The following is a 27,673-nucleotide window of genomic DNA, read 5'->3' on the forward strand; positions in this document are numbered from 1 at the left end:
CGGGGAGCGCAGGCTCGGTGCCAGGCAGCTGTTCAGGCAGGTAGCTGTGCCCAGGAGCCGGGCGAAGAGGCCTTCTCCCACCTCGGATCCCCGCTCCCGGCAAAGGCGGCGCAGGGCTGAGCCACTGAGCAGCGAGAGCTCCGGCAGCCCGGATGCCGGCTCCCAGCCCGGTGGTCATGCTGGAGGCCGCTGGAGAACAGGAGGTTGTAGGGGTCCGGGAGCGTGGTGCGATGATCCCCGCTGCCGAACCGCTGGGTCCTCAGCCCACGCCTGGGAAAAGGGATCCAGACAGCGGACTCATCGCCGAGGCAGAGTCGGGGGTGGGAAAAGGCTTGAGTAGGACCAAGAGAGGAAGGGGATTGACTGAAAGGGAGAAAGAGACAGACTGTGTGTGTGTGTGAGAGAGAGAGAGAGAGAGAGAGAGAGGGGGGGTAGGGGGGGTGGGGGGGGGGGGGAATTAGAAATGCAGTCTGATTGCGGATGGCTTGGGTTCAAACAGAGATCTTTAAACTTTGTTCCAAAGAAACTCACAACGCTCCCTGCTGAGCGGGTGGAGAGGCTCGGATAGAGAGTAAGAGAGATGGAGGAAAAGGCGGGGGGAGGGGCGGCGCAGAGTGGGTGGGGGGTCGACGGTCACAGGGAGCGACGGAGAGAGAGAAAGGCAGAAGCACACACAGAGGGAGGCAGAGACAGAGAGGGGTACACACACACAAAGACCAAAGAGACAGTGAAAGAGAAGGAGAGAGACAGAGAAGTGCACAGCGAGATAGCAGAGACAAGACGATAGAGAGAGAGAGAGAGACACAGACAGACAGAGAGTGAGGCACACACACAGAGATGGAGAGACAGAGATTGTGCGTGTGGCGGGGGGTGGGTCTGGAGACAAAGAGACAGAGTCGCAGAGTTGTACAGCAGGGAAACAGACCCTTCAGGCCGACCAGATATCGTAACTGACTAGTTCCATTTGCCAGCATGTTGCCCATATCCCTCCAGACCCTTCCTATTCATGTGTCCATGCAGGTGACTTTTAAACACTGTGAGTATAATAGCCTCTGGCAGTTCATTCCATACACAAACTACACTAGGGAGGACACATTGGCTCCAAATCCATCTCCCATCCTCTGAGAGAAAGAACAGGAAATGACATCACCAACCCAAGGAAACCTAAACACTTGAATAGAAAGCGGGACCGAACTCCAGCGCTTCACCGGAGGCTCACTGATGATTTTACCTGGAATGGTGACGAATTATCTGAAAACTAACCTTCCAGCTCATTGAGCAATCTTACATCCGGAACCTGAACCCTGAGCTACAAATCTTCTCAAAACTCGATAATGCTTTGCCACTTGATTAACAGATGCATCCTATTTTTTTAAAAAAATAAAGTTTTCTTGTTGGATGTATGACTGACTGATCAATGTTTGTTGTTCTTCCTGAACTGAGCCTTGGAAACTCTGCAGCCCAATGCTATCAATGTGGATTTCACAAGCTTCAAAATCTCCACTCCCACCACTGCATCCCAAAACCAGCCCATCTCGTCCCCACCTCCCTAATCTGTTCTTCCTCCTACCCATCCGCTCCTCCCAGCTCAAGCCAAGCCCCCATTCCCTACCTACGAAGCTCCTCCCGCCCCCTTGACCTGTTCGTCCTCCCCAGAGTGACCTATCCCCTCCCTCCCTCCCCACCTACACTCACCTCTAATGGCTTCATGTCCAGCCCCTTAAGACCACAAGATACAAGTCGAAGTTGGGCCATTCGGCCCATCAAGCCCACTCCACCATTTAAATCATGGATGATGGGCATTTCAACACCACTTCCCTGCACTTTCCCCGCAGCCCTTGATTCCTTTTGAGATCAAGAATTTGTCGATCTCTGCCTTGAAGGCATCCAACAACCCGGCCTCCATGCACTCTGCGGCAATGAATTCCACAAGCCCACCACTCTCTGGCTGAAGAAATGTTGTCTCACTTCAGTTTTAAATTTACCCCCTCTAATTTTAAGGCTGTGCCCACGGGTCCTCATCTCCCTTCCTAACGGAAACAACTTCCGAGCGTCCACCCCTTCTAAACCATTCATTATCTTGTAAGTTTCTATTAGATCTCCCCTCGACCTTCTAAACTCTAATGAGTACGATCCCAGGATCCTCAGCCGTTCATCATACGCTAAACCTACCATTCCAGGGATCATCCGTGTGAATCTACGCTGGACACGCTCCAGGGCTAGAATGTCCTTCCTGAAGCATGGGGCCCAAAATTGGACACAGTATTCTAAATGGGGTCTAACGAGAGCCTTATAAAGCCTCAGAGGCACATTGCTGCTTTTATATTCCAACCCTCTTGAGATAAACGACATTACATGCGCTTTCTTAATTACTGACTCTACGGACTATTAACGTTGTCCTACTATTAACAAACGGAGAGAGGAACAGACCAAGAAATTTATGGCCAGTCAGAATAATCTCAGCACTGGAGAAGCTATAAAGAGGCATTCTTAGGGGTAGAATGTACTTGCATGAATTAATCAGGGATAGTCAGTATGGATTTGTTAAGATGAGGTCACGTTTCAGAAATTTGATCCTTTTTTGAGGAGATATTGGAGTGTTGATGAGCTTATGCATTTGATGTGGACTTAGTAAAGCCCCCCTTGGCAGAGTGATCAAGAAAACAGCAGTCAACGGGATCAAAGGCAAAGAGGCACACTGGAGCCAAAACTGGCTGAGGCAGAGAGCACAGGGTGATTGACGGTCGAGAGATATCTATCTGACAGGATGTTTGCTTTGAGTGGGGTTGTGCAGGGCTTGCCACAAGGGCCCTTGAAATTTGTCAAGTATATTCATTATTTGGACTTAAACACAGGATGCATGACCGTGTCGCAAGCAAATGACTAATTTAATGATGAGGATATCGACAGAATGGTCATGTAAATAACAGCCATGGGATCAAAGGCAAAGTGGTACACTGGATCTAAAATTGGTTGACAGGCAGGATGAATAAACTTCAGGAGGAGATCAACTGACTGGTCAGCTGGGCACAGCAATTGGAACTCAACCAGGACAAATGTGAGCTAACGAACTCTGGAGGGCTAACAAGGCCTAATGGGTGGTGACCAAAACGCCACACACGACTCCAGCTGTGGCCGAAACAAACTTTTAAACAGCTCCAAAGTGACCTCTCCATTCTTAGAATCTACGCCACGACTGATAAAGGGAGATGTCCCATATGTCTTTGTAACAACCCTTACTAGCCTGTCCTGACCCCTTCAGGAATTTATGAACAAGCACCCCAGCATCCCTTTTCTCCTCTAAGCTTCCCAGTGTCCTGCTATGCATTAGATTTAGATTTAGGTTTTATGATCACATGTATTCAATACACGGTACAAGAGTACAATGTCACCTCAGACGGTGTCATCTCAGGGACAAAGTACCTCGGTACGAAATTTTAGTTGCAGAAGTAGAAAAGGTATCCATCCTTCTTTACTCAGAGTCGTAGGGGAGTGGAATGCAATGCCGGAGAGGGTAGTGAAGTCAGCCTCATTAGGGGCATTTAATTGGCTATTAGACAAGCAAATGGATGACAATTTCAGGTAGGAGTGGAGGTTAGACAGACCTTAGGATGAGGGTAAAAGTTCGATACAACATCGTGGGCCGAAGGGCCTGTACTGCGCTGTACCGTTCCACGTTCTATGTTAGAAAAATAAATGAATAAGTTAAAAAGTTCAGCACTACAGTCTTCTTAGTATAACAGTAGAAAAATAAAAACAAAAGTTTAAAAAGTCAAACATTACAGTCCTTTCTTAAGCCACGAATTTGCAGACACTCTGAACGAGGCTTCCCCCGTGACGGTTTGTATTCCCCTGCGTTGGGCTAGGGCCCGCCCATCCTTGCCAGTGGACTTCACTGCTGACTGCCATTGCTGACGTCCATCGGGCACGACAGGCTTTGCCACGTTAAGTACTCTCATCTTATTCCTTCTTCAGGCTACATCAATTAGCCACTGACCTGCCCATCTGACCGATGCCAAGATTGGAGCAGACTAGGGGACATGGTGAAGGTGTTTAAGATTTTGAAGGACATGGAAAGGTTAACTGGAAGTTGCTTTTTCCATTCGTAGACATGTCAATAAACAGGGGGCACAGATTGAAGTTCACAGGTAGAAAGCTAAGAGGGGAGTTGAGGAGAACCTATTTTCCCAGTGTGGTGGGAGTCCTGAGCTCACTGACTGAAACTGTGACTGATTCAGAAAGTGTCTGAATATTTAAGCAGTATTTAGATATTCACTTCTGTTGCCGTAGGCCCCAGGGCTATGGGCCAAACAATCAAAACGGAAATCAATGCCATGTGAGTTCAATGTGGACAGAACTTTGTTGAGCAGTGCAGGAACTACAGACCGCACGGCCTCCTCCTGTGCACCAAACATCCATGAGTCTATAATTACACAGCTTTTCTTTGAGGCATTTCTCCACTTGACTGATTCTTTGGAAATGCAAGGCCGACAAAATAAATCCTTTTATTAAAAGCTTCCATCTCACTGAGAAAGCTTCAGGCCAATTTGATAATCTGCTCTCAAAAATCTGCTCATATTTTGATAGTTATGACAAATTCTACTATCAGGGCTGACACAATCCACAACATTCGAAATCAATCAACAATATTCCAGAAAGATGATCATTTGCCGTTCCTACCAATTTTAACTGATGCTTTAGAAAATAGAGAAATAAATCTAGATCTGGCAAAAACTAATCAGTTCTTCCTTGGACCATACTCATATGTATCAGTTTTCAATGAAATATGCCCATTAGTTTGTGAGATACATTGCTGACCAACAGAACAACAAATGGGCAAAAACATTACCTCACATTAAGTGTTATCACTGCTGCAACTGAGCACTTGAGTCATACCACACTTCTGAATACTTTTCCCAGTATTCTAATGATGAAAACATGATTGGGAACAAAAACAGCTGCTGAGGTTAGTGTCTTTGAGAAACAATAGCATCATACATATGTAGCGCATCATTTATCTTGCAGGAATGCACTGTGCACATTCTGCACAGACCAAGTTATGATTTAACACTCATCGTGGCAGTGACTAAATACAGAAATATACTAATACAGCAAACCTTTTGTTAAACAGCACCTGTGGTCCCAGGAATGTGCTGAATAATCAAAAATTCCAGTTGATCAATAGGTCCACACACAAAAAAAACACACACTCAATAATAGGAACATAATGCACAGGATATACACATCACTGTTCTCCTTCATTTACAGCATAAATAACTTCAGTAATGATGCAACTTTGCGTGAACTAAAACTTACTGGCAGAGAGCCTTCTCACTTGCACCCTCACCAGACATCACAGAGATTATGAGAATACAGTAAACATCTGGGAAATAATTTTTGTCAGTTTATTGAGTGTGCTAGTTTGTTAAACAAAGTTTACCTCCAGTTAAACCTACAGTTTACATGTGTATCAGCAATGATAGATTTAGTACTGACACTTGTATTTTTCCTCCAGTTGACGCTTGGATGGACACATCAAGACAATTTTCAAAGAAAGCACTCTGATTCTTCGACTCCAACCCCTGGAAAAGGAAATTGCAGAATGTCACTGACTCACTTTACTGATTTGAATACAGCATAAGATACATAGAACATCGAACAGTACAGGCCCTTCAGCCCACGATGTTGTGCCGAACTTTTACCCGAAACCTCAGGTCTATCAAACCTTCACCCCTATCTTATATTACCATCCATATGCCTGTCTAATAGTCACTTAAATGCCCCTAATGAGAACGATTCCGCGACCCACTCGAGCTAAAACAAAGATCTCTTTGAATTGTCATTTGTCAGACATGTATTGAATCAAAAAACAAATTTCTCACTTCCATAGATTTCTATAGCACCTTAATATGATTTGTGAAAATTAATACTTCACCCTTTCATTTTATAAATACAACTTTAAACAAAATGCTACTATATAGAACTTCTATGTTGGTATTTGCGCATATGCCATTTCAGTTTGTGTGATCTGTTTCTATACAACGAGTGATAAACACTTCGATTAAAATGGTTGAGAGCAGTGTATGTGAGATTTAATACCATGCTTTATCGGCAGACAGTCCATGAGCGGGTAGTTATTCACGAGACTCAACTGACATCAAGTCTCAGGGGAGTTTGTGGCCTCTGGGTTACGTACTGTTTGACCATTGCCTACTGGTCACTGGTTGAGAGGAAAGAGAACTACTGGCTGCTATCCATTTTCAACAAGTGATCACGATAATCTACCTGCGTTTCAACGCCCCATCAACATTCAAGAATTGTTGCTCGAAGAGGCTACTGTGTAACAAACAGGAGCAGAATCAAGATCAACCATGTTCTTTTCCCTATCTGAACAAGCTGCCAACACCAGAAATATGGGACCGTCTGAATCAATCTTATACAATTAACTTTTACAGTAGACAACAGGGGCAGAAGTAGGCCATTTAGCCCTTCGAGCCAGCACCACCATTCATTATAATCATGGCTGATCATCCACAATCAGTATCCTGTTCTTGCCTTATCCCCATAACCCTTGATTCCATTATCTTTAAGAGCTCTATCCATCTCTTTCTTGAAACGATCCAGAGACTTGTGCCTCTATTGCCTTCTGGGGCTGAGCATTCCATACATCCACCGCTCTCTGGGTGAAGAAGTTTTTTTCTCAACTTTGTTCTAAATGGCCTACCCCTTTTTTTAAACTGTGTCCTCTGGTTCTGGACTCACCCGTCAGCGGAAACATGGTTCCTGCCTCCAGAGTGTCCAATCCTTTAATAATCTTATACGTCTCAATCAGACCCCCTCTCATCCTTCTAAGCCAGGGCCCTGTACAGCTGCAGAAGGACCTCTTTGCTCCTATACTCAATTCCTCTTGTTATGAATGCCAGCATGTCATGAGCTTTCTTCACTGCCTGCTGTACCTGCGTGCTTGTTTTCATTGACTTCTGTACAAGAACACCTAGATCTCGTTGTACTTCCCCTTTACCTAACTTGACTCCATTTTGAATGTTATCTGCCTTCCTGTTCTTTCCACCAAGGTGGATAACCACACATTTGTCCACATTAAACTGCATCTGCCATGCATCCGTCCTCTCACCTAGCCTGTCCAAGTCACCCTGTATTCTCATAACATCCTCCTCACATTTCACACTGCCGCCCAGCTTTGTGTCATTGACAAATTTGCTAATATTACTTTTAGTGCCTTCATCTATATCATTAATGTATATTGTAAACAGCTGCAGTCCCAGCACCGAACCTTGTGGTACCCCACTGGTCACCGCCTGCCATTCCCAAAGGGACCCGTTTATCACTACTCTCTGCTTCCTGTCAGACAGCCAATTTTCAATCCAACTCAGTATTTTGCCCCCAATAACATGTGCCCTAATTTTGCTCACTAATCTCCTCTGTGGAAATTTATCAAAGGCTTTCTGAAAGTCCTGGTCCACTCCATCCACTGGTTCTCGCTTGTCCATCTTCATAGTTACATCCTCAAAAAATTCCAGAAGATTAGTCAAGCACAATTTCCCCTTCGTAAATCCATGCTGGCTCTGACCTATCCTGTTACGGCTATCCAAATGAGTTGTAATTTCATCTTTTATAATTCACTCCAGCATCGTTCCCACCACTGACGTCAGGCTAACCGGTCGATAATTTCCTGTTTTGTCTCTCCCTCCTTTCTTGAAAAGTGGGACAACATTAGCCACCCTCCAACCTGCAGGAACTGATCCTGAATCTGTAGAACATGGGAAAATGATTACCAATCCGTTCACAATTTCTAGAGCCACCTCCTTAACTCCCCTGGGATGCAGACCATCAGGTACCGGGGACTTAGCAGCCTTCAGACCCAACACCATTTCCTGATGAATATAAATACCCTTCAGTTCATCCATTACCCTACGTCCTTCAGCCACCATTACATCTGGGAGATTGCTTGTGTCTTCCCTAGTGAAGACAGATCCAAAGTACCTATTCAACTCTTCTGCTATTTCCTTGATCCCCATAATAAATTCACTCTTTTCTGTCTTCAAGGGCCCAATTCTAGTCTTAACCATTTTTTTTTCACATACCTTTTACTATCCTCCTTGATAATGGGAACTGCAGATGCTGGAGAATCCAAGATAACAAAGTGTGGAGCTGGATGAACACAGCAGGCCAAGCAGCATCTCAGGAGCACAAAAGCTGATGTTTCGGGCCTAGACCCTTCATCCGGGCCTGAAACGTCAGCTTTTGTGCTCCTGAGGTGCTGCTTGGCCTGCTGTGTTCATCCAGCTCCACACTTTGTTATCCTTACTATCCTCCTTAATATTTTTGGTCAGTTTTCCTTTGTACCTCATTTTTTTCTCTGCGTATTGCCTTTTTAGTCATCTTCTGTTGCTCTTGAAAACCTTCCCAGTCCTCCGGCTTCCCACTCATCTTTGCTATGTTATACTTCTTCTCTTTTATCTTTATAGACTCCTTAACTTCCCTTATCAGCCACGGCCGTCCCTGCCTCCCCTTAGGATCTTTCTTGCTCTTTGGAATGAACTGATCCTACACCTTGTGCATTATATCCAGAAATACCTGCCATTGTTGTTCCACTGCCATCCCTGCTACGGTATTGAACCATTGAACTTTGGACAGCTCCACCCTCATAGCTCCATAGTTCCCTTTGTTCAACTACAATACTGACACTTCCGATTCTCCCTTCTCCGTCTCAAATTGCTGATTAAAACTTATCATATTATCGTCACTACCTCTAATGGCTTCTTTACTTCTAGGTCCCTGATCAAATCCGGTTCGTTGCACAACACCAGATCCAGAATTGCCTCCTCCCTGGTAGGTTCCATACTGACTCTGCATCTCCTGATTCTATGTCTCCACTCACAAGGGGCTGAAGACTTTATATTTCTTTACATTCATAATTTCATATTTTACGATTTGTTATTTCTTTATTATGTCATATTTCTTTACTTCTGACTATTTTAAATACGACATGTTTTCTTATGCTACATCAGTGACGACATTTCAAAAGTAGTTTAGCTGCCTATAAAGTACTTTTTATGCCTGAGACCATAAAATATGCTACATAAATGCAGTTCTTTCTTTTATTAACTGCTGTAGTTGTGTGTTTCTTTGCCAATGGAGGATTGGCTACAATTACGCAGAGGAACATAAGTGAAATACATTTCCCATGACAAAATTCCAAACCAAAGTTACAAAATTAGAATAATAAAATATTGCCTGTTTGCAACTGAACTGTAGATGAGCAAAGGTCACTTAGTCAGTAAAGTACAAATTAACTGTGTTCCCGACATGGAGAATACAAATGAAAACTACAGTAATGCTCACAGGAACTTGGACAATGTTCTACTTTATGCTCATAGCAATGCCATATCATCAACACAGGTTTTAATAGATAATAAGTCACTCTGGGATATTTATTCATTTGTTTTATATCCTCAAGATCATCTTCGCAAATCCTGTGAACAGGGACCACTGAACAGCTGACTTAGAATTTTTTTCCACCTATAATATCCATGTTTTATCCTTCTCCCCTCGAAGTTTGTCTGCAGGAAGATGAGTTTACAGAGGCCTTACAGTTTTAATTTGTACAGATATGCTTTGTGAGGGGTAGGTCATGCCTTACAAACCTTATCGAGTTTTTTGAGGATGTGACTAGTAAGGTTGATGAGGGTCGAGCTGTGGATGTGGTGTATATGGACTTCAGTAAGGCATTTGATAAGGTTCCCCATGGAAGGCTCATTCAGAAGGTGAGGAGGAATGGGATACAGGGGAACTTAGCTGCTTGGATACAGAATTGGCTGGCCAACAGAAGACAGCGTGTGGTAGTAGAAGGAAAATATTCTGCCTGGAAGTCAGTGGTGAGTGGGGTTCCACAGGGCTCTGTCCTTGGGCCTCTACTGTTTGTAATTTTTATTAATGACTTGGACGAGGGAATTGAAGGATGGGTCAGCAAGTTTGCAGACGACACAAAGGTCGGAGGTGTCGTTGACAGTGTAGAGGGCTGTTGTAGGCTGCAGCGGGACATTGACAGGATGCAGAGATGGGCTGAGAGGTGGCAGATGGAGTTCAACCTGGATAAATGCGAGGTGATGCATTTTGGAAGGTCGAATTTGAAAGCTGAGTACAGGATTAAGGATAGGATTCTTGGCAGCGTGGAGGAACAGAGGGATCTTGGTGTGCAGATACATAGATCCCTTAAAATGGCCACCCAAGTGGACAGGGTTGTTAAGAAAGCATATGGTGTTTTGGCTTTCATTAACAGGGGGATTGAGTTTAAGAGTCGTGAGATCTTGTTGCAGCTCTATAAAACTTTGGTTAGACCGCACTTGGAATACTGCGTCCAGTTCTGGGCGCCCTATTATAGGAAAGATGTGGATGCTTTGGAGAGGGTTCAGAGGAGGTTTACCAGGATGCTGCCTGGACTGGAGAGCTTATCTTATGAAGAGAGGTTGACTGAGCTCGGTCTCTTTTCATTGGAGAAAAGGAGGAGGAGAGGGGACCTAATTGAGGTATACAAGATAATGAGAGGCATAGATAGAGTCGATAGCCAGAGACTATTTCCCAGGGCAGAAATGGCTAGCACGAGGGGTCATAGTTTTAAGCTGGTTGGTGGAAAGTATAGAGGGGATGTCAGAGGCAGGTTCTTTACGCAGAGAGTTGTGAGAGCATGGAATGCGTTGCCAGCAGCAGTTGTGGAAGCAAGGTCATTGGGGTCATTTAAGAGACTGCTGGACATGCATATGGTCACAGAAATTCGAGGGTGCATCCATGAGGATCAATGGTCGGCACAACATTGTGGGCTGAAGGGCCTGTTCTGTGCTGTACTGTTCTATGTTCTATGTTCTATGTTCTATGTGTCCAATCTTTGTAAATATCTGTCTGTAGTGAGAATCTATGCATTTGTAATAAATAGGCATTCTTGTTAAGAACAGAAACCTGGGCCGTGGTCTTCATCAGTTTGGATCTAAAAGGCAGGTAAATTAGGGAAATTTACATACTTTTCAAAATCTTCCACATTGGGATTACTCTGGAAACAGCAGGCTCGAATTGCAGCATGGTACCCTTCTGAATGTAACGCCTGAAATCACGAAAGTAATAAATTCCTTGAAAACGAACACAGATTCTATACATGAAGGTTACACAAATCCACGAGCTACAACATGGGGAAAAATACAGTGGATGCTATTTTTAATGAACAGTGTGACAACATCAACTGTTCTGTCTGAGAGTGAAATCTGAGAAATGAAAAGTGAAAACTGCCGGGTTAGAAAGATCCAGTTACGTGCTTACCTGATGGAAATGCATTGATTGTGATATTAATATATATAGAACATAGAACATAGAACATAGAACAGTACAGCACAGAACAGGCCCTTCAGCCCACAATGTTGTGCCGACCATTGATCCTCATGTATGCACCCTCAAATTTCTGTGACCATATACATGTCCAGCAGTCTCTTAAATGACCCCAACGACCTGGCTTCCACAACTGCTGCTGGCAACGCATTCCATGCTCTCACAACTCTCTGCGTAAAGAACCTGCCTCTGACATCCCCTCTATACTTTCCACCAACCAGCTTAAAACTATGACCCCTCGTGCTAGCCATTTCTGCCCTGGGAAATAGTCTCTGGCTATCAACTCTATCTATGCCTCTCATTATCTTGTATACCTCAATTAGGTCCCCTCTGCTCCTCCTTTTCTCCAATGAAAAGAGACCGAGCTCAGTCAACCTCTCTTCATAAGATAAGCCCTCCAGTCCAGGCAGCATCCTGGTAAACCTCCTCTGAACCCTCTCCAAAGCATCCACATCTGTCCTATAATAGGGCGACCAGAACTGGACGCAGTATTCCAAGTGCGGTCTAACCAAAGTTTTATAGAGCTGCAACAAGATCTCACGACTCTTAAACTCAATCCCCCTGTTAATGAAAGCCAAAACACCATATGCTTTCTTAACAACCCTGTCCACTTGGGTGGCCATTTTAAGGGATCTCTGTATCTGCACACCAAGATCCCTCTGTTCCTCCACGCTGCCAAGAATCCTATCCTTAATCCTGCACTCAGCTTTCAAATTCGACCTTCCAAAATGCATCACCTCGCATTTATCCAGGTTGAACTCCATCTGCCACCTCTCAGCCCATCTCTGCATCCTGTCAATGTCCCGTTGCAGCCTACAACAGCCCTCTACACTGTCAACGACACCTCCGACCTTTGTGTCGTCTGCAAACCTGCTGACCCATCATTCAATCCCCTCATCCAAGTCATTAATAAAAATTACAAACAGTAGAGGCCCAAGGACAGAGCCCTGTGGAACCCCACTCACCACTGACTTCCAGGCAGAATATTTTCCTTCTACTACCACTCGCTGTCTTCTGTTGGCCAGCCAATTCTGTATCCAAGCAGCTAAGTTCCCCTGTATCCCATTCTTCCTGTCCTTCTGAATGAGCCTACCATGGGGAACCTGATCAAATGCCTTACTGAAGTCCATATACACCACATCCACACCTCGACCCTCATCAACGTTTCTAGTCACATCCTCAAAAAACTCGATAAGGTTTGTAAGGCATGACCTACCCCTCACAAAGCCGTGTTGACTGTATTTGATCAAGCCATGCTCTTCCAGATGGTCATAAATCTTATCCCTCAGAATCCTTTCTAACACCTTGCAGACGACAGACGAGAGACTTACCGGTCTATATTTGCCGGGGATTTCCCTATTTCCTTTCTTGAAGAGAGGAATTACATTTGCCTCTCTCCAGTCCTCAGGTACGACTCCAGTGGAGAGCGAGGATGCAAAGATCTTCGCAAGTGGCGAAGCAATTGCATTTCTCGCTTCCCAAAGCAGCCGAGGACAAATCTGGTCCGGGCCTGGCGACTTGTCAATCTTAATGTTTGACAAAATTTTCAGCACATCAGCTTCTTCTATCTCTATCCATTCCAGCATGCACACCTGCTCTTCAAAGGTTTCATTCACTACAAAGTTCGTTTCTTTCGTAAAGACAGAAGCAAAAAAACTCATTTAGGGCTTCCCCTACCTCCTCAGACTCCACACACACAAGTTCCCTATGCTATCCCTGATCGGCCCTACTCTTTCTTTCATCATTCTCTTATTCCTCACCTAAGTGTAAAATGCCTTTGTGTTTTCCCGGATTCCTTCTGCCAAGCCTTTCTCGTGCCCCCTCCTGGCTCTCCTCAGACCATTTTTGAGCTCCTTCCTTGCCTGCATGTCATCCTCTCGAGCTGAACTTGACCCTAGCTTCCTCCACCTCATGTAAGCTACCTTCTTCCTTTCCACAAGAAGCTCCACCGCTCTCATCATCCAAGGTTCCTTTATCTTACCCCTTCTTGCCTGTCTCAGAGGGACATATTTACTCATCACTCCCAACAACTGTTCCTTAAACAGTCTCCACATGTCTATAGTTCCCTTACCATGGAACAACTGCTCCCAGTCCATGCTTCCTAACTCATGTCTAATCGCATCATAGTTTCCTCTTCCCCAATTAAATATCCTCCCATTTTGCCTAATCCTCTCCTTCTCCATAGCTATGTAGAATGTGAGGCAGTTATGGTCACTATCACCAAAATGCTCTCCCACCACAAGATCTGATACCTGCCTCGGCTCGTTTCCGAGCACCAAGTCCAGAATGGCCTCTCCCCTCGTCGGCCTCTCAACGTACTGCGTTAGGAAACCCTCCTGAACACACCTTACAAAAACAGCTCCATTCAAATCTTCTGCTCGAAGGAGGTTCCAAACAATATTAGGAAAGTTAAAGTCACCCATTACAACAACCCTACTGCGTCCACACTTTTCCAAAATCTGTCGACCTATGCTTTCTTCAATCTCCCTGCTGCTATTGGGGGGCCTGTAGTAAACCCCTAACGAGGTGACTACTCCCTTGCTGTTCCTAATTTCCACCCATACTGACTCAGTAGGCAGATCTTCCTCGACAATGGAAGCTTCTGTAGCTGTGATCCCCTCTCTGATTAGTAGTGCTACACCCCCTCCTCTTTCTCCCCCCTCCCTATTCTTTTTAAATGTTCTAAACCCTGGAAGATCCAGCAACCATTCCTGCCCATGAGAAACCCATGTCTCTGTTATGGCCACAACATCATAGCACCAGGTACTGATCCATGCTCTCAGTTCATCACTTTTATTCCTGATACTCCTTGCATCAAAGCAAACACACTTTAACCGATCCCTTGGTGCCTTCCCAGGAAAATCCTTCCCACTAGCTGGTCTACCTCTTGCTACTGCCTCACCTGCATCAACGCTCACCTCTGGTATACAGCTCAGGTTCCCACCCCCCTGCCATACTAGTTTAAACCCTCTCGAACTACTCGAGCAAACCTTCCACCCAGGACATTGGTCCCCTTCCAGTTCAGATGCAACCCGTCCTTCTTGTACAGGTCCCACCTTCCTCAGAAGGCATCCCAATTATCTACATATCTGAAGCCCTCCCTCCTACACCAGCTGCGTAGCCACGTGTTCAGCTGCGCTATATGATTGTTAATTGAGAGTACTGATGAATTTTGCTTATTGTTTCTGTGATCATCTCAACAATCCATTTGTCAACACAATAAAGTAGATATTGTTATTGTAAAACACCCCTGTAAATCCAAAGAAAATTTCAAGAGGGGCCAAATAAGTAGTGTTGGGGAACAAAGAAATGGCAGAGGAACTGAACAAGTATTTTGCATCAGTCTTCAGGTTGGAAGGCACCAGTAGTAGAACTTTAAGGGAGTCTGAAGCAGAAGTGAGTGCGGTGGCCATCACTAAGGAGAAGGTACAGGGGAAGCTGAAGGGTCTGTGTGGAATTTGTACATTCTCCCCATGTCCGCACGGGTCTCCGCCAGGTGCTCTGATTTCCATCCACAGTCCAAAGATGTGCAGGCAAGGTGGATCAGCCATGGCAAATGTGAGCTTGCCGGGACACAGTACAGGGCTGGGTCTTGGTGGGATGTTCTTGATGGAGATGGTGCAGACCCAATGGCCTCTTTCCGCTCTGTAGGAATTCTATAATTCCGAGAAGATGGTAAATTACATGGACCAGATGGACTGCCCCCCAGAGTTCTGAAGGAGATAAGTAAGAAGACCATGCAGGTATTGATGATCTTTCAGGAATTACTGGAGTCAGGGTGGGTCCCAAAGGAGTACAAAATGGCAAATATAACACCCCTGTTTAAAATGGAGGGAGGCAAAAGACAAGAAATTAAAAGACGAGAAAAACCTGTTAGCCTGACGCTGGTCGTTAGGTCAGATTTTAGAATCCATTATTAAGGATGAGATCGGAGAGTACTTGGAAGGACATGGTAATACTTGGAACTACATGTTAAATTGGGCTGAGAAAACACAACTTTGTCAAGGGAAGGTCTCTGTTAGATTCTTTGAGAATGTAACCAGTGAGTAAAAACAAAAGAGAGCCATTGAACTTTATCTGTTTGGATTTTCAGAAAGCCTTTGACAAGGTGCCACACAGGACGCTTCAAAATAAAAAAAATGAGCTTATGGTGTTAGGCAGTAGGTACTGGCATGGATAGAGGATCGGCTAACTGGCAGAATGCAGAGAGTGGCAATAAAAGGGTCTTTTGCAGGATGGCAGCCAGCAACTACAGGAGTTCCACAGTCATCAGAGATCAGACAACAGCCATTCACGTTATACATCAGCAATCTGGACAAAGGAACTAATGGTATTGTAGTCCACAGGGGGTTGTTGCTAAGTTTGCAGATGACATTTCGATAGGTGGAGAGGCAAGTAGTGTTGAGGAAGTGGGGAGGTCACAGAGAGTCTGTAGAGAAGTGGCAGTACAGGCATAGGCTATTTTCTAAATGGGGAAAGGCTTCAGAAATCTGAAGCACAAAGATGCCCCAGTTCAGGATTCTTTTAACATGCAGGTTCAGTTGGCAGTTGGGAAGGCAAATGCAATGTCAGCATTCATTTCAAGACGGCAAAAATACAAGAGCAGAGATGTATTGCTGAGGCTGTGTAAGGCTCTGGTCATATTGCATTTGGAATATTAAGAGCAGTTTTTGGCCATCTGTCTAAGGAAGGATGTGCTGGCCTTTGTCAGGGTCTAGAGGAGGTTCTCAAACATAATCCTGGCGATGAAGGGACTGTCATGTGAGGAATGGCTGGGAACTCTGGGTCTGTACTCGATGGTGTTTAGAAGGATGAAGGGGGCACACTGAAGGTAATTCAGGCCTGGATAGAGTGGACATGGAGATGATGTTTCCACGAGTAGGAGAGACCAGGACCTGGGGGCACAGCCTCAGAGTCAAAGGGACTACCCTTCAGGATGGAGATGAGGAGGAATTTTTTCAGTCAGAAAGTTGTGAATCTGTGGAACTCGTTGATGCAGAAACCTGTGGAGGCCAAGTCAGAGTTGATTTCAGGCATAGATAGATACGTTCTTGCTTAGTATGGACATAGGAGAATGGGATTGAGAATGATAGATCCCACTCAATGGGCTGAATGGTCTAATTCTGTTCTTAAATCTTCAGGTCTAAAACACTGGAATGAATCAGTTCAGTGTCATTTTTATTGCACTGCAAGGACAGTATCTCTCCAAAAGACCAAACAGATTTTCTCACGCTGTTGTGGCAAACCTATTCAATAACTGGCAACAATGCTCCTATTGTGCCTCTCTCAGCCGATGCTAGTTAGTTCTCCTACTCATCGTAACTGGACCATCCTGGTATTACTGGCACTAGTGCCATGTTTAAAGGCCATTTTAAGTGCCAGCTTGGACTGAAGGAAAATAAAATTCTCTCCGCTTGCAAGGATTCCCCAATATACTGTCACAGTCTTAATACATTTCCAAGTGAAGTGCATAACATTATTCCGGAATGGAGTTTACTAAACAATCTGACTGAGATAAGCTGAAGGACAATTAGCCTGGAAAATACCACAATGGCACAGTTAATGCTCTTCAAGATACTGGCTAGGTTAAAAAGTCTCAGTTATGAGATAGACTGGTATGCTGGGTTTGTTTTCCTTGGAGCAGAGGAGGCGGAGGTGTGGGTGGGGATCTGATTGAGGCATAGAAAATTATGACAGGCACTGGCAGAATACATGGTGAGAATCCATTCCCCATGGCACATGTGTCTAAGACCAGATGGCACAAGTTTAAGGTGAGGATTAAATGCTTTGGAGGAAGTCTGAGGAAAAGCTTTTTCATCTAAAAAGTGGTAGACATATGGAGCACACTGCTTGAGAGGGTTTTTGATGCAGGTATTCTCAACATTTAAAAAGCATCTGGGATGAGCATTTAAAATGCTAGGTCAAAGTAGGCTCTGGACCAAGTGTTGACAAATGAGATTAGTGCAGCTTGGTGCTTGTTGGTAGGCATAGATATGGTGTTTCTATGCTGTATGACTCTATGAGATTGAGGGTCATATGAAAATTTATTCTACGTCTGGCCGTTTATTCCTTGACATTAACTGGATGATGTTCATTTTGTGTATTTTATACACGTCATTCTCCAGCACTAACATTTGTCACCGTGAAGAGCATTACAATCAGAATGTCAAGATGTCTACATGATCCTGGGCAGATCTGACCAAATGGAATCAAAAGTATATCAGTTTCAATTTTATGATTTAAAACAAAAGTCGCTAAAACTGTCAACTACTTTATCTGTTGAACTGAAATGAAACTAGAACATACTGAAACCTTATGTCAACAATACTCGGATTGATTTTAATCAGTCCACAATCTTCACATTTACTTAACTGATCCTGTACATATCAAAATCCAATATGTCGCATGCAGTTTAGTGCACCTTAGGACAATCTAAACTTACATTAAAGTGTAAATCATACATAGGGATCAAAGACGTTCACCAGCTAGTTCAGACACATTTCGACACAGAGTGGCACGTTGACCAAATCCTTGTGATTTTGTTCCAAACCATCATAAATGGTCATTAAACAGTTGATTACTTCAGTCACATTTAGAAGTTGCTCATTTTGTGTCAATTTGTGTTGATCCAAGACGCGTTGTGCTGTGTGCAACTCCAACAGATACACGACAAAGGAGGAAGAAAACTAACTTCGATTACAGTTTTAACTTATTGGAGCTATTAAATAAAATTAATTCCTGTATTTGGCCCAGAAATAAATACAAGGATTCACAAAAGTACTCTGGAATGATGGAAACAGGCCATTTCCTTCTCAAATGCAACATGTCAAATCCAACGAGGGAACCGTCAGTGATGCTGGTCATATTCTGTTGTTTGGTTCAGTAATTCCTGCAGAACAATGGTGGAGGAACAGTAGCTTTGTAAGTCATGAAGCCCTCCTTTATATTTATGAAGCAGGACTCAAAACAATTTAACCTGAAACATCCATCTTTTTCAAGCGATGTTCATTCTCACTACATCCAAATCCAAAGTACAATCTAATTGGCTCTTTCTCCGTTTCAAATAGTGGATCTTACAACCCTTATTTCACTTCTGGTCATCAGCATTCTTTTAAATCACACTATGCCACAGCTATTAAGTGTGTTAATTATATGTTCTTGTTAATTTTAAAAAGATGCTCTGTTACCTCGGTTTTGAACGAGATTTCTCTTGTAATTTTGCTATTTTGTCATACATATGGTATGTTCTACAGCGTCTACCAAAAATAATTAGTAGTTAAGCAAGTATCAATTCAACGTTAGTTCACATGATGCCAACAAAATCTGGCAAACTTTGTCAAAACATCGAATGCCAGTCAAACCACTCTAAATATAACAGAACCTCCATAAATAAAATCTAATGGCAATATGAGGAATGAAGCTCCCAGAGATATGCATTCATGTGACTGAAATCATTTATTTTCTCGGCTTCTAACCCTTCCACAGGCAGCAAGATCCTGGCCCATGAACCTTCACTGCTTTAAAAAAATTCCTCCTAACATCCCCCTACATCTTTTCCCCAAAACATCAATGCATTCCATTCTCCTTGTAACATCATCCATCAGCCATAGGAACACAGACTTTCCACGTTTATCTTACCCCAACCAATCATAATCCTTTATGTCTCCATTCACTACTTATTAATCCCTTGTACTCCAATGAAAATAGCATTAGTTAAATTTGTTGATAAAATGTCACATTCTTAAAACAAGTTGGGTAAATTTCATCATTATTACTCAACACTACCAAAATTATTACTCTTTAAGTTTAGTCACCAGATTTGGGTGTATCATTCCAGTCCTATTTCAAGGTTCAGGATAACTTCTTTGTTTTAGCACTGCATGAGCTACATTATAAAGCCCCATCCCACAGATACGAAGGTGGGAAGAAACACATAAAATCTGGAGGGCACTGTGTGTACATGTGTGGAAGTTCTGGGGAACTGTCAAGCAGCCTGCCTATCCTTTGACCTCCTGAGACTAATTGATGGCAATTTAAGGGATCCCCTCTATTGCGTAAGGAGATAGATGTCAATCAGAAAGGCAGTCAGGTTGAGATGCACAATCCAGCCTAGAAAAAGTGAGTTGGTAGGGGAACATCATTCACAGGTCCCTTGGCCCGATCCTAGGCACTTCACGCTCTTAAATGCTCATCCACCCTTTTAACAACCCCTAACAACCCTCAACCACTCCGTACCCCTCGTCGGGGACCCGCCATCCAGCCAACAGCAACTTCAGACTCTTCTGGGCTCTAAGTGGCCAGGAGTTCTACAAGGTAGAACTTCTATCCAAGAGGGCGCCTGATGTCCTGCCTCCAGCCATTTAATGTTGCAGGGCAGCTGTGAAGAGCATGGGCAGGGTCCCATTTGGCATTTCAACTGGGAGAGACCTGAGCAGGAGCTGGGGCAACAGCACCATGTTGAGTACTATTTATCGGACCAAAAATTCCATATCCTAAGCATTCTCTCCAATGTTCTGCCAATTCAACAGTCAGTGCCCAAGGTTAGTGGAAAACCAGAAATAAGGAAAGATTTCAAAGCCGAGAAATAGAAAAGAAACAGACAACAAAAGCGTATTTAAAGAAATGAAAAGAAAGAAAGAAGTCAAAGTGAACGCAGATCCCTTCAAGGATGGAGGCTGCAAAAATAATAATGGGGAATCAGGAAATGGCAAATGAGACAAATAAATACTTCATATGAGTCTCCATAGCAAAAGAAACAAATACAATCTCAAAATTACTTACTTAACAAGGTACAAAAAGCAGACAGGAAATATCACCAGAGAAAAGGTGCTCGGGAAACTAATGGGGCTAAAGGTCAATAGGTATCCTGGACCTGATGTACCCTGCACTAGGATATTAAAAGATGTAGCTACAGAGATACTGGATGCACTAGCAGTAATCTTCCAAATATCCCGGGAATCTGGAACATTTCAAGCAGTAGATTGGAATACTGCCAATGTAACAACTTCATATGAAAAGGAAGGATGACAAAAAATAGGCAACCTCTCATTAGGAAAATATTGCAGTCTGTTATAAAAGATGCAACAGCAGGTCATGTGGTCTGGCAATACTATGGCTTTAAGAGGTGTATTTTGTCCTGGTTTGTGTTCTTCTCTAAAGGCCCGAGAGGCCTTGGGGTTTTATTTTTTGAAGTTGTAACAACAAAAGCAGCATGAATGGGTAACTTCCGAAGAAGGGGCTCGACCCAAAACATCAGCTTTCCTGCTCCTCTGATGCTGCTTGGCCTGTTGTGTTCATGCAGCTCGACACCTTGTTATCTCAGATTCTCCAGCATCGGCAGTTCTTACTATCTCAGTATGAATGGGTCATGTCAGGCTCCCACAGAACCAAGGTTTTAGTTTAGATTTCGACAGTTGTTGAGGTTTGAAGTTGGCCGTGGAAGCTGTTATCTCTCTCCATATCTCCCCATCTCTCTCTGTGTTACAGCTAAAAGCAGGGGTTCTCTTTCTGTGACCAGAATCATGTGAGACAATCTGTTTTACTGTCTTTGCCTTTGCCAAGGTGTGTTTATGGGATATTATTATATTGGAACAGTTGTTGTTTGGTAGTTAAGTAATATATTATTCAATTAAGTTTTCCAGTAGAGTTAAACTAATCTCAATTCTTCTTTCTTTTGTCTGCATTTTAACTAGGGGGAAAGTGGTTTTGCTTAAATCTGAGTGGTGTGCCGAATCGATTTACATCTAGAACACAGCACCCTAGACTTGTCTTTAAATAAAAGTTGGAGTCTAGGTTATCTCCTTGATACATATTTGTTGGGGACTTGGTCTAGTCCATAACTGTGGAAGTAGATAATATAATCAAGCAAAGTCAGCATGGCTTCATGGTGGGGAAATTGTGCCTGACAATTTTTTAAAAATTCTTTGAGTAAGTAACAGACAGGATGGATAAAACAGAACCAGTAGAAGTATTGTGTTTGGATTTTAAAATGGCACTTGAAAAAATATCGCCCTAAGTTTACCTAATATAAGAAAAAAAACACATAATTTTGGGATAGTATATTAGCATGTTTTCAGAATTGGTCAAAGAATAGAAAATAGGCAGTTGGGCTGAAGGGAGAGATAATGGGAACTGCAGATGCTGGAGAATCCAAGATAACAAAGTGTGAAGCTGGATGAACACAACAGGCCAAGTAGCAGTGACAATGGGAACTGCAGATGCTGGAGAATCCAAGATAATAAACTCTGATGAAGGGTCTAGGCCCGAAACGTCAGCTTTTGTGCTCCTGAGACGCTGCTGGGCCTGCTGTGTTCATCCAGCCTCACATTTTATTGTCTAGGCCAAGTAGCATCTTAGGAGCACAAAAGCTGAAGTTTTGGGCCGACACTGTTCATCAGGGATGGGGAGAAGGTTCTGAAATAAATAGGGAGAGAGGGGGAGGCGGACCGAAGATGGATAGAGGAGAAGATAGGTGGACAGGAGAGTGTAGGTGGGGAGGTGGAGAGGGGATAGGTCAGTCCAGGGAGGACAGACAGATCAAGGAGGCTGGATGAGGTTACTAAGTGGTAAATGGAGGTGTGGCTTGAGGTGGGAGGAGGGGTTAGGTGAGAGGAAGAACAGGTTAGGTAGGCGGGGATGAGCTGGGCTGGTTTTGGGATGCAGTGGGGGGAGGGGATGAGCTGGGCTGGTTTTGGGGTGCAGTGGGGGAGGGGGAGATTTTAAAACTCATGCAGCCCACATTCATACCATTGGGCTGTAGGGTTCCCAAGCGGAATATGAGTGGCTGTTCCTGCAACCTTCGGGTGGCATCATTATGGCACTGCAGGATGCCCATGATGGACATGTCGTCTAAGGAATGGGAGGGGGAGTTAAAATGGTTCGCAACTGGGGGGTGCACGTGTTTATAGAACAGAGAACATTACAGCACAGTACAGGCCGTTCGGCTCTTGATGCTGTGCCGACCTGTCATACTGATCTGAAGCCCATCTAACCTACACTATTCCATGTATGTCCATATGCTTATCCAATGACGACTTAAATGTACCTAAAGTTGGTGAATCTACGACTGTTGCAGGCAAAGCGTTCCATTCCCTGACTACTCTCTGAGTAAAGAAACCACCTCTGACATCTGTCCGGTATCTTTCACCCCTCAATTTAAAGCTATGCCCCCTCGTGCTCGCCGTCACCATCCTAGGATAAAGGCTCTAACTCTCTGATTATTTTATATGTTTCAATGAAGTCACCTCTCAAACTTTTTCTCTCTAACGAAATTGCGAACCGAGTGGAGGTGTTCTGCAAAGCGCTTCCCAAGCCTCCGCTTGGTTTCCCCAATGTAGAGGAAGCTACACCGGGTACAGTGGATACAGTATACTACATTGGCAGATGTGCAGGTGAGCATCTGCTTAATATGGAAAGTCATCTTGGGGCCTTGGATGGGGGTGAGGGAGGAGGTGTGGGAGCAAGTGTAGCACTTCCTGCGTTTGCACGGGAACGTGCTGGGTGTGGTGGGATTGGAGGGGAGTGTGGAGTGGACAAGGGAGTCACTCCGGAAGGCAGACAAGGGTGGGGATGGAAAAATGTCTTGGGTGCTGGGGTCGGATCGTAGATGGCGGAAGTGTTAGTTGGGCTGAAGGGAGGTGTAACTAATGGAGTACCACAGGGATCAGTGCTGGATCCATACTTATTGCCAATAAAATATTACTGACTTATATACTTGAAGCAAACATACTATTGCCAGGTTTGCAGATGACATAAAAATAAGTGGGAAGGCTATTCAGTTCCAAGAACGACCAGGAGGCTGAAATGTTCAAAAGCAGAAGCTTGATTATGAAACAAAAAAACTCAACAGGTCTGGCAGCATCAGTGAAGAGAAAACAAAGCCAATGCTTTGAGTCCAACAATCCAAAGTTAGAACATAGAACAGACAAAAGTACAGCACAGAACAGGCCCTTCAGCCCACAATGTTGTGCCGGCCATTGATCCTCATGTATGTACCCTCAAATTTCTGTGACCATATGCATGTCCAGCAGTCTCTTACATGTCCCCAATGACCTTGCTTCCACAACTGCTGCTGGCAACGCATTCCATGCTCTCACAACTCTCTGTGTAAAGAACCCTCCTCTGACATCCCCTCTTTACTTTCCTCCAACCAACTTAAAACTATGGCCCCTCGTGTTAGCCATTTCTGCCCTGGGAAATAGTCTCTGGCTATCAACTCTATCTATGCCTCTCATTATCTTGTATACCTCAATTAGGTCCCCTCTCCTCCTCCTTTTCTCCAATGAACAAAGTCCGAGCTCAGTCAAACTCTCTTCATCAGATAAGCCCTCCAGTCCAAGCAGCATCCTGGTAAGCCTCCCCTGAACCCACTCCAAAGCATCCACATCTTTCCTACAATAGGGTGACCAGAACTGGATGCAGTATTCCAAGTGCGGTCTAACCAAAGTTTTATAGAGCTGCAACAAGATCTCACAACTCTTAAACTCAATCCCCCTGCTAATCAAAGCCAAAACACCATATGCTTTCTTAACAACCCTGTCCACTTGGGTGGCCATTTTCAGGGATCTATGTATCTGCACACCAAGATCCCTCTGTTCCTCCACGCTGCCAAGAATCCTATCCTTAATCCTGTACTCAGCTTTCAAATTCGACCTCCAAAATGCATCACCTCGCATTTATCCAGGTTGAACTCCATCTGCCACCTCTCAGCCAATCTCTGCATCCTGTCAATGTCCCGCTGCAGCCTACAACAGCCCTCTATACTGTCAACGACACCTCCGACCTTCGTGTCGTCTGCAAACTTGCTGACCCATCCTTCAATCCCCTCATCCAAGTCCTGTATCCAGACAGGTACGTTCCCCTGTATCCCATTCCTCCTGACCTTCTGAATGAGCCTACCATGGGGAACCTTATCAAATGCCTTGCTGAAGTCCATATACACCAGATCCACAGCTCAACCCTCATCAACTTTTCTAGTCACATCCTCAAAGAACTCGATAAAGTTTGTGAGGCATGACCTGCCCCTCACAAAGCCGTGTTGACTGCATTTAATCAAGACATGCTCTTCCAGATGCTCTTAAATCCTATCCCTCAGAATCCTTTCTAACACCTTGCAGACGACAGACGTGAGACTTACTGGTCTGTAATTGCCGGGGATTTCCCTATTTCCTTTCTTGAAGAGAGGAATTACATTTGCCTCTCTCCAGTCCTCAAGTACGACTCCAGTGGAGAGCGAGGATGCAAAGATCTTCGCGAGTGGCGAAGGAATTGCATTTCTCGTTTCCCAAAGCAGCCGGGGACAAATCTGGTCCAGGCCTGGCGGCTTGTCAATCTTCATGTTTGACAAAATTTTCAGCACATCAGCTTCCTCTATCTCTCTCCATTCCAGCAAGCACACCTGCTCTTCAAAGGTTTCATTCACTACAAAGTTCGTTTCTTTCGTAAAGACAGAAGCAAAAAACTCATTTAGGGCTTCCCCTACCTCCTCAGACTCCACACACACAAGTTCTCTATGCTATCCCTGATCGGCCCGACTCTTTCTTTGACCATTCTCTTATTCCTCACCTAAGTGTAAAATGCCTTTGTGTTCGCCCTAATCCGTTCTGCCAAGCCTTTCTCGTGCCCCCTCCTGGCTCTCCTCAGACCATTTTTGAGCTCTTTCCTCGCCTGCCTGTAATCCTCTAGAGCTCAGCTTGCCCCTAGCTTCCTCCACCTCATGTAAGCTACCTTCTTCCTTTTCACAAGAAGCTCCACCGCTCTCGTCATCCAAGGTTCCTTTATCTTACCCCTTCTTGCCTGTCTCAGAGGGAAATATTTATTCTTCACTCGCAACAACTGTTCCTTAAACAGTCTCCACATGTCTATAGGGCCTTTACCATGCAACAACTGCTCCCAGTCCATGCTTCCTAACTCATGTCTAATCGCATCATAGTTTCCTCTTCCCCAATTAAATATCCTCCCATTTTGCCTAATCCTCTCCTTCTCCATAGCTCTGTAGAATGTGAGGCAGTTATGGTCACTATCACCAAAATGCTCTCCACCACAAGATCTGATACCTGCCCCGGCTCGTTTCCGAGCACCAAGTCTAGAATGGCCTCTCCCCTCGTCGGCCTGTCAACGTACTGAGTTAGGAAACCCTCCTGAACACACCTTACAAAAACAGCTCCATTCAAATCTTCTGCTCGAAGGTAGTTCCAATCAATATTGGGAAAGTTAAAGTCAGCCATTACAACAACCCTATTACGTCCACACTTTTCCAAAATCTGCCGACCTATGCTTTCTTCAACCTCCCTGCTGCTATTGGGGGGCCTGTAGTAAACCCCTAACGAGGTGACTACTCCCTTGCTGTTCCCAATTTCCACCCACACTGACTCAGTAGGCAGATCTTCTTCGACAATGGAAGCTTCTGTAGCTGTGATATATCTCTGATTAGTAGTGCTACACTCCCTCCTCTTTCTCCCCCCTCCCTATTCTTTTTAAATGCTCTAAACCCTGGAACATCCAGCAACCATTCCTGCCCCTGAGAAACCCATGTCTCTGTTATGGCCACAACAACATAGCACCAGGTACTGATTCATGCTCTAAGTTCATCACTTTTATTCCTGATACTCCTTGCATTAAAGCAAAAACACTTTAACTGATCCCTTGGTTCCTTCCCAGGAAAATCCTTCCCACTAGCTGGTCTACCTCTTGCTATTGCCTCACCTGCATCAACTCTCACCTCCGGTATACAGCTCAGGTTCCCACCCACCTGCCATACTAGTTTAAACCCTCTCAAACTACTCGAGCAAACCTTCCACCCAGGACATTGGTCCCCTTCCAGTTCAGATGCAACCCGTCCATCTTGTACACGTCCCACCTTCCCCAGAAGGCATCCCAATTGTCTACATAACTGAAGCCCTCCCTCCTACACCAGCTGCGCAGCCACGTGTTAAGCTGCGCCCGCTCCCTGTTCCTCGCCTCGCTATCTCGTGGCACCGGTAGTAAACGAGAGAACACTACTCTGTTCGTCCTGCTTTGCAGCTTCCATCCTAACTCCCTGAAATCACTTTTTATATCCTCAATCCTTTTTCTGGCTTTATCATTAGTGCCAATACGTAACACGATTTCTGGCTGTTCGCCCTCCCCTTTTAGAACTTTATACACCTGATCGGAGACGTCCCGGACCCTGGCACCAGGGAGGCAACATACCTTCCGGGAATCCCGATCCTGACCTTTAACATGCGTTTCCTTAGCTGTGATGGAGTGATGACCCTCATTCCCCACAGGAGACCTCCTCCTTGTATAGATAGTTCTAGCTTCCACGTGACAAATGGTTTCAGTTCCGGTTGCTCCCTTTGCAGTACCACACCCACCACTCACGTAGTCGTGGGTCATTTTGACTGTCTCTCTTAATTTGTCCTACCGTTGCCAGAGTGTTCCCTACTTGCTCGAAGTAGAAAATGTCTACATAGGGACTGTTCGTTGTCAACTCATTTGGCAAAGGTAATCTAAAATCCTTCAGCAATCTCTAAGTTTCTGATTTACAGCATCCCACAGTGAACTTCAGTTTTTACTTTTGAAGGGGGCTTGTATAATCCCACGGCATCAATGATATGGCCTTAGTATTGTATGGAAATTATTTTTAAAAATCATACTCATTTTTCCTCACTTCTTCAAATCTAACTTGTGAGGATGCTCTTTTTTAGGTTCTCCCTGTGAGTAAAATATTGTCTTGGTAACACTAGACTCCTTTCAATCCACTTCAAATCTGATCCATGGCATGTTAGAATAATCCAAGCACAGATGGATTTCAAATGGAAATCTCTTGTTATTGAATACTACTTTACGTGTTACAATAATCAAGTATTTCCGTGACTCAGGAACTCTATTCATCTGGAGATAGATTTGACTAAGTTCAATCTTACTGAAAAGCAGACCTCTAGCTGGTCCAACAAGTATGTCATCAATTACAGGCAAAGCATACTGCTCAGCGCATAATGCTGGATTAGTAGCGAACTTGTAATCAGTGCAGATGCATAACTCCATCTATCAGTGGAATGATAGGTGTGGGCCAATCATTTTTGGATTCAAGGATTCCCATCTTGACCAGTGTCACTCAATTATGGTCATAGTGTCATAGAGACGTACAGCATGGAAACAGAACACTTTGGTCCAACTCATCTACGTGAACAGAATATCCTTATTTTTCTAATCCCATTTACCAGTATTTGGCCCATATCCTCTAAACCCTTCCTATTCATGTACCCATCCAAGTGCTTTTTAAATATTCTCATTGTAC

At 44.4% G+C, this 27,673-nt stretch overlaps 1 protein-coding gene and 1 pseudogene across 5 annotated transcripts in view; both read right to left on the reverse strand.

Annotated features, from left to right (window-relative positions):
- Window positions 1-27,673, reverse strand: part of LOC132209005 (utrophin-like) — a 146,296-nt pseudogene that overhangs the window by 105,282 nt on the left and 13,341 nt on the right.
- LOC132209001 (utrophin-like) overlaps window positions 1-27,673 on the reverse strand; it is a 170,275-nt gene that overhangs the window by 68,671 nt on the left and 73,931 nt on the right. The window lies entirely within an intron of this gene.

This window comes from Stegostoma tigrinum, unplaced genomic scaffold (assembly GCF_030684315.1).
Source record: "Stegostoma tigrinum isolate sSteTig4 unplaced genomic scaffold, sSteTig4.hap1 scaffold_61, whole genome shotgun sequence".
Lineage (NCBI taxonomy): Eukaryota > Metazoa > Chordata > Chondrichthyes > Orectolobiformes > Stegostomatidae > Stegostoma > Stegostoma tigrinum.